The following is an 11,689-nucleotide window of genomic DNA, read 5'->3' on the forward strand; positions in this document are numbered from 1 at the left end:
GGAAGTGGGAGACTTAGGGGGGGCCTGTTTTAGAGGGAAAGTGTTGTGTAGACAGTCCTGTGGCTGTAGACTAATTCTGGCTGATGTCAAGTCAGTAAAACTTACTATATGTACTGTGGGAAATCTTGTGAGACTAGAGTCCTTTAAAGGCATTTAATTTTCTTTTTCTACAGTTTTTCTTTTCTGTTTTTTTTTGGTATGAGGTGAACATTCATAAAAAGCACTTGGGATTTCGAACTTACCTGGCAGTGTTCGGCTGTCTTCAGGTGGTGAACCCCGTTTCCATTCCTGACACATGACGACACAGAAATCCATCTTCAGAAGTCTCCACTATACTTTCAGAAAACATTACATTTTTCAACATTTTCAAGCAATGTAAGTTTTAAGGCTGCAATTTAGAATAGAACAACACACTGTATTTTAATTTTTACTGACCAGTGTTTTTTTTTTTTTCTGGACATGATGTTTGAGTCCACATTTCTGAAGCTGACAGAACCTAAAATCCAAAAAATAAATAATAATAAGTCATAATACAGTACATCACATATGCAGTAGTGTATATGTCTAAATGAGTAAGAGTATATGTCTAAACTGCATAAGACTCCCTCTCACCACATATTTCAATCTTCATCCTCCTCTTTCTACCTGCATTCATCTGTGTGATGGAGCTCCAGCACTGCAGTTTACAGTGAAACTTCCAGAAGGAGCAGTTGGAGATTTCCCACAAGGTGATGTTTCTCTTTTCCCATATTTGAATAGTTTTATGCAGAATATATGTAGTCCTCATTATGTTTATAAAAACTTCAAAATACATTTATGTTTTACAAACTTTTCATGATTACTACAATTTGTAAAAGCTGACAGAACTGAAAAAGTAACCGCACAGCCCTCCATGTGCTCACCAGAGGTAGCCTGACTGCCATTAGGTACCGAGATGAGATCCTCAGATCCCTTGTGAGACCATATGCTGGTGCGGTTGGCCCTGGGTTCCTCCTAATGCAGGACAATGCTAGACCTCATGTGGCTGGAGTGTGTCAGCAGTTCCTGCAAGATGGAGGCATTAAAGCTATGGAGTAGCCCACCCGTTCCCCAGACCGGAATCCGATTAAGCACATCTGGGACATCATGTCTCGCTCCATCCACCAACATCACGTTCCACCAGACTGTCCAGGAGTTGGCGGACGCTTTAGTCCAGGTCTGGGAGGAGATCCTCATCAGGAGCATGCCCAGGCATTGTAGGGAGGTCATACAGGCATGTGGAGGCCACACACAATACTGAGCCTCATTTTGACTTGTTTTGAGGACATTATATCAAACTTGGATCAGCCTGTAGTGTGTTTTTCTACTAATTTTGTGTGTGACTCCAAATCCAGGCCTCCTTTGGTTAATAAATTTGATTTCCATTGATGATTTTTGTGTCAGCACATTCAACTTTGTACACAACAAAGTAATCAATGAGAATGTTTCATTCATTTAGATCTAGGATGTGTTATTTGAATGTTCCTTTTTATTTAGTTTAAGTTCACATTTTTAAAGCTGACAGAACCTACAATAAAAAAATACAATTAAAATCTGTGTTTTCATAATGCAGTCCTCCATATTTCTAACAGTCTGTTTATATGTCTAAATGACACCAAGACTCCCTCTCACCACATATTTCTCTCTTCATCCTCCTTTCTTCCTGCATTCATCTGAGTGATGGAGCTCCAGCACTGCAGTTTACACTGTAACCATTCAGGTGATTTTTCTTTTTTCCCAGATTTGAATAGTTTCAGAATCAGATTTATTGGCCAAGTATGTTCACACACACAAGGAACTTGTTCCAGCTGTTAGTGACTCTCTAGTGTTAACAATATACAGCTACATATCATTTACAGAGAACAATAGTATACACAGTATACATAGACTATACAAGGACATTTCTATACAGTGTGCTTTACAGTGTTATTTCCAGAATAGCAGTAAGCAACACTATACAGATTAAATATTGTGCAACCACAGCAGTGTTTAACATGAACTCAGTAATGGTGCAGTGATGCAGTGACTGTAGGATAAGAGATTATCTTATGTTTATCATTAGTATCTATGGCCTGTTGCTGATGATGGTGATCAGCTGTTCATGAAGATGCTGGCCAGAGGGTAAAAACTGTGTTTGGGTCTGACAGTCTTAGTAGCGGCTGAAAGAATTTCTCCGCCCGTTTTCTGGTTCTTGAGCAGTACAAGTCCTGAAAGGAGGGCAGAGAATCACAGATGATTCTCTCAGCTGTCCTCACTGTTCGCTGCAGTCTGTTCCTGTCCTGCTTTGTGGCTGCTCCAAACCAGACAGGGATGGATGTACACAGGATGGATTCGCACTGCAGTGACTACAGTGTAGAACTGGCTCAACAGCTTCTGAGGCAGACCCAACTTCCTCAGCTGATGCAGAAAGTACATCCTCTGTTGGGCCTTTTTGAGGATGGAGATGTTCCCACTTCAAGTCATGAGAAATGGTGGTACCCAGGAACCTGAATGGTCTCTGTAGCTGACATAGGGTTGTTGAGGATAGTGAGGGGCAGCAGAGCTGGGGGTGTTTCCTAAAGTCCACTCTCATCTCTACAGTCTTGAGCGTGTTCAGCTCCAGGTTGTTCTGACTGCACCAGAGTACTCTCCGGTCCGCCTCCTGTCGACATAATCGTCATCGTCCCAGATGAGTCCGATGACTGTAGCGTCATTTGCAAACTTCAGGAGTTTAGCAGACGGGTAATTTGAGGTGCAGTCATTGGTGTAGAGAGAGAAGAGCAGCGGGGAGAGAACACATCCTTGAGGAGCACCAATGTTGACGGTCTGTGTGCAGGTGCATGAGTTTCCCCAACTGCACCCGCTGCTTCCTGCCTGACAATGGTGTTGAACGCCGAGCCGAAGTCAAGAAACAGAATTCTTGCATATGTCCCTGGGCTGTGGAGATGTTGCAGGATGTAATGCAGATCCATGTTGACCGCCTTATCCACTGACCTGTTTCCTTGATATGCAAATTGTAGAGGGTCCAGCAGGTGTCCTGTAACATCCTTCAGGTGGGACAGCACCAGACATTTAAAGGACTTCATGACCACTGTTGTTAGAGCGACAGGCCTGTAGTCATTCAGTCCTGTGATGGAGGATTTCTTGGGGACTGGGATGATGGTGGAGCGTTTGAAGCAGGAAGAATCTTCACACAGCTCCACAGTGATCTGTTGAAAATGTTGGAGAAGACTGGAGCCACTTGTACAGCACAGGTTTTAAGGCAGGAAGGTGAAACACCGTCTGGGCCTGGTGCTTTCCTGATCTTTTGTCTCTGGAAGAGTCGGCTCACATCAACTTCACATACCTTCAGAGCAGCTTGAGTGGTGGGGGGGTTGATAGAGGTGCGATGCTGGTTGTAGATTCCGTTGCAGAGTTTGGAAATGAGTGAATGTGTCTCTCCTAAATCTACAATAGAAGTCGTTCAGGTCGTCAGCCAGGCCTTTGTTTGCCACAGCAGGGGGTGGGGGGTCTTCTGTAATTAGTAATGTGTTGAAGACCTCTCCACACTGATCCAGGGTCGTTGGCTGAAAGCATTTTTAGCCACTCTGATCTCCTCTGTCAGTGTGTTCCTGGCCTTTTTACACAGATTTCTGTAGGCTTCTGCTTTAGCCTGACTAAGCTGACTCAGTTTAGTCCATTGCTTGTTATTGCTGAATGTGCAGGTGGTCTTGGTTGGCACACACAGCTCTTCACAAAAGCCCCGATGTAAGAAGTCACAGTGTCAGTCATTACAGCCAGGTTGTCAGTAGCAGCTTCGAAAACACTCCAATCAGTGCAGTCAAAACAGTGCTGCAGTTCTTGCTTTGCTTCTCTGGTTCACTTTTTCACCGTCTTCACTACAGGCTTTGCAGATTGAAGTTTCTGCTTGTAGGTTGGAATCAGTGATCAGTGTCCCAAAGCTGCATGTGGGACAGAGCAATAGGCATCCTTCAGTACAGTGTAGCAGTGGTCTAGTGTGTTAATATCCCTGGTGGGACAATTAACGTGTTGCTTATATTCTGGAAGTTCGTGGTGAAGTTTTGCTCTGTTAAAGTCCTCGAGAATAATGAAAAGTGAGTCTGGATATTTTTGTTCCGGACTAGTTTTTCGCTCCGCCAGGTTTTGCAGTGCGTCGTTCACGCTGGCTTGAGGTGGACTGTAAACACCGAGCAGAATGAATGAAGAAAACTCCCGCGGTGAATAAAAAGCTTTACAGTTTATAAAGTGTGAGTCTCCAGGTTAGAGCTGCAGTGTTTATTCAGCACTGAGACATCTGTACACCAACCTTCGTTAATAGGAAAGCAGATTCCTCCGCCTCTCGCTTTCCCCGGTAGCTCCGTCACACGGTCTGCTCGGTGTAGATGAAAGCCCGGCAGATGTAGCGCGCTGTCCGGGATGGACTCGCTGAGCCAGGTCTCAGTGAAGCAGAGGGCAGCTGACCGGGCCAAACTCTTGTTAGTCCCGTTGAGGAGAAGTTGTTCATCCTCTTTGTTGGGTAAAGAGCGGAGGTTCTCTAGATGAACAGACGGGAGAGCGCTTCTGAATCCTCGCTGTCGGAGCTTTAGGTCCACTCGTCCCCCGCCTGCGTCTCCTGCGCGCTCCCCACAGAGCCGCCGCTCCTCCAACAATTAACTCCAAAAAACTGTCCGCGTTCTCGAAAACTGGCGAAACCCTTTCAGATGTGGACTGTCTTGTGTTAAGCAGTTGTCCTCTGGTGTAAATAATGGGGTCTGACCTGCAGGAAGCACAAAAAAACAAGTGAAAACATACAAATGACCAGAGAGCTCTGTGCCGAGGCAGCCACTCGCGGCGCCATCTTGAAAACCCTCTAGTTTTATGCCTTTTGCAGGTTCTCCTCTTCCTTCTCTTTCTCTTTCTTTCTACAGGAGATTCTGCTGCAAACCCTTCTGCAGTCTGCAAGTTTAAGAGCTTTAAGTTTAAACTGCAAATATAAAAATACATGTATTATATGAGGTCAACACTGAGAAAGCTCCAGCTTTAAAAGACTGAGACGAGACTAATGCTAACGTTAGACAGTGAGGCTGTGTCCCAAACAGCACACTTTGCACTTTCCCACTACTGACAGCACTTCTAACTGTGGTGTACCATTTTTACACACTATTTAGAGCCGTATGAAGTTCGGGACGAGGCCACAGTCTAACTTGATGTTTCAGTGTGCTTTCTACCAGCTTGAGCACAGTGTGAACGTTTGCTAACCCAAACCCAGAACAGTACCATAACAAGACGTTACACACCTGCTGTTCTCTTAGCTATATATTGTTAGATTTCACTTCAAAGTGTAGAAAAATGTCTACATAGTGTTGCCCGTACCCCACCCCTCTTCCGGGGCGCAACACCTTGCGTGTTCGTTTTGTGGAAAGAGTCGCAGACGAGTGGAGTGAAGTTAGAAGCAAACCAAAGTATTTATTTAAGAATGCTGGATCCAGGAGAACAAATGCATTAAAGACAGTGTATCAACCATCCCAAAGCAAAGTTCTGACCCCGTTCTCATCTGACTCCACGTTTATACCCCAAATGACGTGAAACCTGCCGATGAGGCGTTTCTACAGATTAGTCTATGTGAATATGCAAGATGGCACATGTTAGTACTCAGATTCACGTGTCTGACTCCACCATCATGCTTGACCTTGACTATGTTTTGTATTTTCTCAAAGCTGGACAGTGTAGCATTCTCTATGTGTGTGCGAGGCAGCTGCAGGTTAGGGAGTTACCCACACAGAGAGAAGGCCGCTTTGTCCGACCCTATCAGCATCCCCTCTACCCACACAGAGAGAAGGCCGCTCCGTCCGACCCTATCAGCATCCCCTCCATATCACTTCAGTTCAAACAAAGTACACCAGTCCCAATTGGGGCCAACACGATGGTCCATGACAGTGACTTCAGACACATGGAGTGGCCTCACTTGTCATGCTGATGTATAGTTTTAATAACGCAAATGTTTTTAAGCGTGAATCACCAGCCTTTACCATAGAACTCCATATGTTACATGTTAATGTGTCTCAGGAGGCCATGTCATGTGAGTTAGTAGGCCATACAATGTAATAAGGTTATAATATGTCTTATGAGTAAATATCATGTAAGTTAGTAAGTGGGTGAGTAATATGCCATGCAAAGTGACTCTATATGTCGCACACCAATACGTGTTACAAGTGGGTATTATGTGGGTTAGAAACAAGCTATACATTGTTAGCTATGTGTGTAAGCCTACATGATATAAGTATCGGATAATCATTTGTATAGATGCATATAAAATACAAGGTTTCACACAATGATTATGTAGTTGTTAATACTAAGTTGAGTAATCATTATTTAAGGATAATTTGTCAACAAACACAAGGTATAATAAACATTTTACTACAACAATCTCCCTTTTGACGTGTCCTCGAAGACACGTCAACACACTTGTAGTTCCTCCAAACATGTGTTTGACATGTGGTTTACATTTGTGAGAGCGAAAACCTGTCCGGCAGCCAACCAACCAATTTTGACAGGAAAAATTCTCTCACGACCCCTCTGCCCCAGGCGGCCAATTTTACCCATGTCAATGGAGGAAGTGACATTATTCCCATCTGTATTTTGCCCTTTGCCACCCCCTTTTCCCGTACCAAGCCATTATTAAACAACAAATGTGTTTTCCCTCTAAGTTTCCCTCTACTTAGTAAACTATTGTCTATAACCCTATATGTGTAAGTGTTAAAGTTACAATGGGTGTTTTTTTGTTTTTTTACAATCTCTTAGATAGTTCAAGGCAACCTGTAAAGAAAAAATGTTTTATTGTTCTGGGTCACCGTCAGTGTTGGACAGCTCCTCGGTGGCTCCCCTCGGGCCCAGGGGTGCTCGGATGTCGCTTGTCGTCAGCTCGGTGTCAGTTGGTCAGGTAGATGCGCTCTTGTCGCGCATCTCTCTCTCAAGGCGTGCTCAGATGGCACTTGTTGCTGATTGGATGCTTGCTTCTGCACCTGTTGGTCCCCGGGTGGCAGTGCTGGCTTGCACTGAGATAGGTGGTACCACGAGCTGCCTTTGCTCTGGAGTCGTACCGCGTGGCTGGTTCTCTCTGTCACCTGGAATGGACCTGTCCAGCGAGGCTCTGACCACTTTCGCTTAATGGCTCTCAGGTACAACCATGGGGCCACGGCCACCTCCGGGGGTATCTCGCGGTCCTCGTCTCCTCCTCTGTTTCTCCGTACCTGTACAGATAAATCCTCACACACTGATTTTAGTTTCAAAAACAGCTGTCGATATGTATCTGTTGTAATCCCAGGCGAGCCTGTATCAATCTTGTTTTTGGGCCTGGAAATGCTATGCCTCTGACCAGTTCAAATGGGGAGAAGCCTGTGCTTCTATTAATTGAGTTCCGAATGCTGATCAGGGCCATTGGGAGGGCATCTAGCCAATTCATGCCCGTGGTCAGTGTAATCTTAGCTAGCTTGGATTTTAAATTTTGATTCATCCTCTCCACCTGACCCTGTGAGGCAGGATGATACACACAACCATAGCTATGGCGCAGCCCCAACGACTGCTCCACCCACTGCAGTGTCTTGCTCGTAAAATGACTCCCATTATCTGAGTGAACCTTCCTGGGGAACCCGTGTTGTGGTATCCAACAATTGATCAACATCTTGCACACAGACCTGGCATCCTCTTTTATGGTGGGAATTGCCTCCACCCACCCTGAAAATCGGTCTACTACCACCAGGAGATACCTGTATCTCCTTACTGAGTCAATCATGTCAGTATAGTCAATCTGAATTTCTTCTCCGTGGGAATCTGGCAATGGAAACTTTCCAGGTGTTGGCTTAAGTGCTTTTGCTACGTTCTGGGTGTTACAAATCTGACATTGGGTGATGTAATCTACCACTAAGGCTGACATGAATGGGTGCCACCATTGTTTTAGATTTTCCAGTGTTTGTTGTCTCCCTACGTGTGCTACTGTGTGTGCTTCTTCTAGAACTGCTTTCGCTAGTGACATTGGTAACACTGCTTGTCCCCTTTGTGACATCCACACCTGGCCGTCTGGACTAGCCCCCTTTGCTAGCCACGTTGACTTCTCCTCTGGACTTGCCTCATCCTGTAGGCGTCTAAGCTCTTGTCCTGTGGGAATCGGTTCCCAGGGTACACTGGAGTCCAACACAAACATGGTGTTGGGTTCCGTGTAGCCTGCTGCTCTTTTTGCTGCCCCATCTGCTGCTTCATTCCCTCTGTTTATCATTGTGTCTCCCTTTTGGTGTCCTTTACACTTTACAATTGCTACTTTGCTCGGTTTGTGTATGGCTGCTTCTAATCGCATTAATTCTGTTTTATGTTTGACTGGTTTCCCAGCGCTTGTGACATACCCAGCTTGCTTCCAGTGTGGAATGTCTACATGTGCTGCTGTCACTACGTATGCTGAGTCGCTGTAGATAGTGACGTCTCTCCCTTCTGCCAGTTCTAGTGCTGCGATTACTGCTAGTAGTTCTGCTTTCTGTGCTGATGGATTTTGTTTCACTTCTTCTGCTATGACTGTCCAAAACTCATGTGCCTCCCCCCTTGCTTCCTGGACTACCGCGTATCCTGCTCTGATTCCACCTGTGTTTGTTCTGTACCCACACCCATCTGTCCACAAATTCCACGACCCTGGGATGGGTGTGGCCTGTAAATCTGGTCTTACTTTTCCTTGCCTCTCTACCTGTTCCTCACACTCATGTGGTGGGCCTTCCAGCATCCCCTCTGCCATGTTGACTCCTTCATGTGTGTAGGTGATGTTGGGTGCAGTCAGTGCTTTGTGAATGCGTCTCTGTCGCAAGGGAGTGAGTGTAAACATCTGTGAGTTTATGTATGCCACTACTCCGTGTGTGGTTAGTATGTGCAATGGGTATCCTGCTACCAGATGTGCTGTTTTCTGGACTAATTTGGTCAGTCCTGCTACATGTCTTGTGCACTGTGGTTGTCTCCTCTCTATAAGGTCCAATGGAACACTTAAGTACATTAGCACTGCTCTACCTTCCCCCTTTTTCTGAAACAGTACACCATTAACCAAAGTGTCTGTTTCAGAAACATCCAAGTAAAAAGGTAGTGAATAGTTAGGTCTGGCTAGGTCAGCTGCAGTAGATAAGGCCTGTTTAACATCTATAAATGCCTGTTCTGTTTCTACCGTCCAAGTCAGGTTACCAGACAAATTTCTCATCCCCACGGTTTTCACCATGTCCCTAAGAGGTTGTGTTCGTCCAACAAAGACAGGAATGTATTGTCTACTATAGCCTGTCAGTCCTAAGAATGCTAACATGTCTTTAACAGTCTCCGGTCTTGTGTGTGACAGTATAGCGGACCTGTGTGTGGCTGACAAGCCTGTCGACCCCTGTGTTACTACCCTCCCCAGGAAAGTAACTCTAGATCTACAGCACTGTAACTTTTGTTTGGACACTTTGTACCCAGCCTTTGCTAAACATTCCAGCGCTACCTTGGTGGCCTCAAGGCAGATTTCCGGCGTCGTGGCTGAAATAATGACGTCATCTACGTACTGGGTCAAAAGGGAGTGTTCTGGCAGTTGGCATGATTCCAGACTCTGCCTCAGAGCCTGATTAAAAAGGCCCGGAGACAGGGCTAGTCCCTGAGGTAGCCTATTGTACCGGAATTGGGTGCCTTTGTGTGTGAATGCACAAATATCTCTGCAGTGTTCTGCCAGTGGCACACAGAAAAATGCGTTAGCTAAGTCAATGCAGGTGAACCACTTCATGTCCGGACCCAACTCTGATAGGGCAGTGTATGGGTTGGGAACTGGAACAGTGGCCGTAGCTAATGCTGCATTTATGGCTCTCAGATCATGGGCCATCCGATATTGGCCAGGTTCTTTTTTTGGAACCGGCAAAATCGGTGTGTTCCATGCTGATTGGCACGGTTCCAGGACTCCGGCCTCCACCAAGGCCTGGACCGTTTTGTCCAATGATTCAACAGCATCTGGCTTGTGTCTATATTGGGGAACCCAAATCGGTTCTGTAGTGGCCATGGAAAATGAGACTGGTGTCTGATCTATGTATCCTACATCGTCTGGGCCTGTGGACCACAGTGTGTCAGGCAGTGATGCCAATAATGCTTCTGTTAGCGGGTGATCAGAGTCCTCACAACCATGGTGTCTAGGTAGCAATTGATGTTGTAATGTGACTGAGATAGGTGAGTTATCAGTGATGTGGTATGTCTGTGTGGACTGTGAAAACATGACGCCGGGCAGCTGGGTCCGGACCCAATCCGTGGCCTCGTTTGCTCTTTTTACCATAGGGCCCAACTGCTTGGCCTCATGCTTCGGATGGAGAGCTAGTGAAATGTGTGGTGCTGCTGTGTCTGACATTTTGTACCAACAGTGTTGTTGTGGTGTCAGTGTGACTGGTGATGCCACCCCTTCAGGACCCACATAAATCCCTGTGGTGTCAACAGACCACTGAGTACCCTCTAATTCTGTCTGAAATGTGTCATAGTAAGTTAAATCTCCCCCTACATCATAGAACAGGGTGACATGGAACGGGTCGGGCGGCGGGATATAGGGTGCCATAGCCCCAATCCAAGGCGACCATTGTTGAAACAGGTCAATTAGTGGTGGTGTTGGGTCTGTTAGTTCAGACAATAGTCCCCAGTAAATGTCCACTGACTCATCCTGTTCTGGCCGTATCAGGTACATTCCATCCGTGTACCCCATCACACCCACAGTGTTATGTCCATCTAGCCATGTAAGAGTAATTCCGTCTGGTTGACATAAAATAGTGACCCCCATTTTCATCAATAAGTCTCTACCACAAATGTTCAAGGGTTCGTGTGGTGCAATCAAAAATGAATGTGACACAGTCTGTACACCAGTATTGACTGGTAACTGTCTTGTTTTTGGCAGTGATGTAGGTTTCCCCGAGAAGCCCCTAACCTGCACAGTTTGTTCACTCATCAGGTGTGCTGGTAATACTGTGGTGATGACTGACCATGTGGCTCCCGTGTCCACCAGAAAAGGGATTTTGGAGGCCCCCACAGTCAATGACAGCATGGGTTCTGCCCTAGCCCTGCTGTCCTGGTGCTCCTCTGGGCCCCGTCAGCGTCCACCCCATGGCTCCATGCTGTACTGTCCAGCAGGATGCTGCCGTGGGGCTGGTTGTGGTGCCGCGTGTGGGTGTGGTGCCTGGTGCGGATATGTCGTCTCAGGTGAGAGTGGTGCTGTACATTGTGCTGCCCAGTGGCCCATGGCCCCGCATCTCAGACATGCACCGGGTCCGGGCTGGCCCCCGCCCCGCCACCGTCCACCACCCCGCCCCCTGCCCCTTGAGTAGGGCCGTTGTGGGAAGTATGGGCGTGGTCCATAACTATATGGTGGGTATTGTGTTGGCCATGGCTGGGTGGGCATGTATGCTTGTGTGTTCATGAATGTTTGTGGTTGCTGTGGTGATGTTATCATCTGTGGTGTCTGCTCATTTGGCTGCTGTGTCTGTGGTTGTGTGTGCCGCTCTCAAGGGCCTGTTGGCGTAATTCCAAGTCTCTTTGTTCTGCTAGTATCATCTGTTCCATGTCATGTAGGGTACGGTTCAAGTCAGCTACTGTTCTGTCCCTTATATGTCCCACTACCCTGCACTCGTCAGCTGGTATGCAGTCGTGATCGTCAGAGTCATCAGTTGTCTCATGTCCCTCTAAAGCTGCTTTA

The 11,689-nt window shown here is 46.5% G+C and overlaps 1 long non-coding RNA gene across 1 annotated transcript; it reads right to left on the reverse strand.

Moving 5' to 3' along the window:
* Window positions 1-5,417: 5,417 nt before the first annotated feature.
* Window positions 5,418-11,258, reverse strand: LOC140557427 (uncharacterized). Its single transcript, XR_011979818.1, has 2 exons — window positions 8,373-11,258; window positions 5,418-7,226 (listed from the first exon to the last, which is right to left on the reverse strand). It is a non-coding gene; the product is annotated as an uncharacterized lncRNA (long non-coding RNA).
* Between the last annotated feature and the right edge of the window lie 431 nt (window positions 11,259-11,689).

Source organism: Salminus brasiliensis, chromosome 6 (assembly GCF_030463535.1).
Source record: "Salminus brasiliensis chromosome 6, fSalBra1.hap2, whole genome shotgun sequence".
NCBI lineage: Eukaryota > Metazoa > Chordata > Actinopteri > Characiformes > Bryconidae > Salminus > Salminus brasiliensis.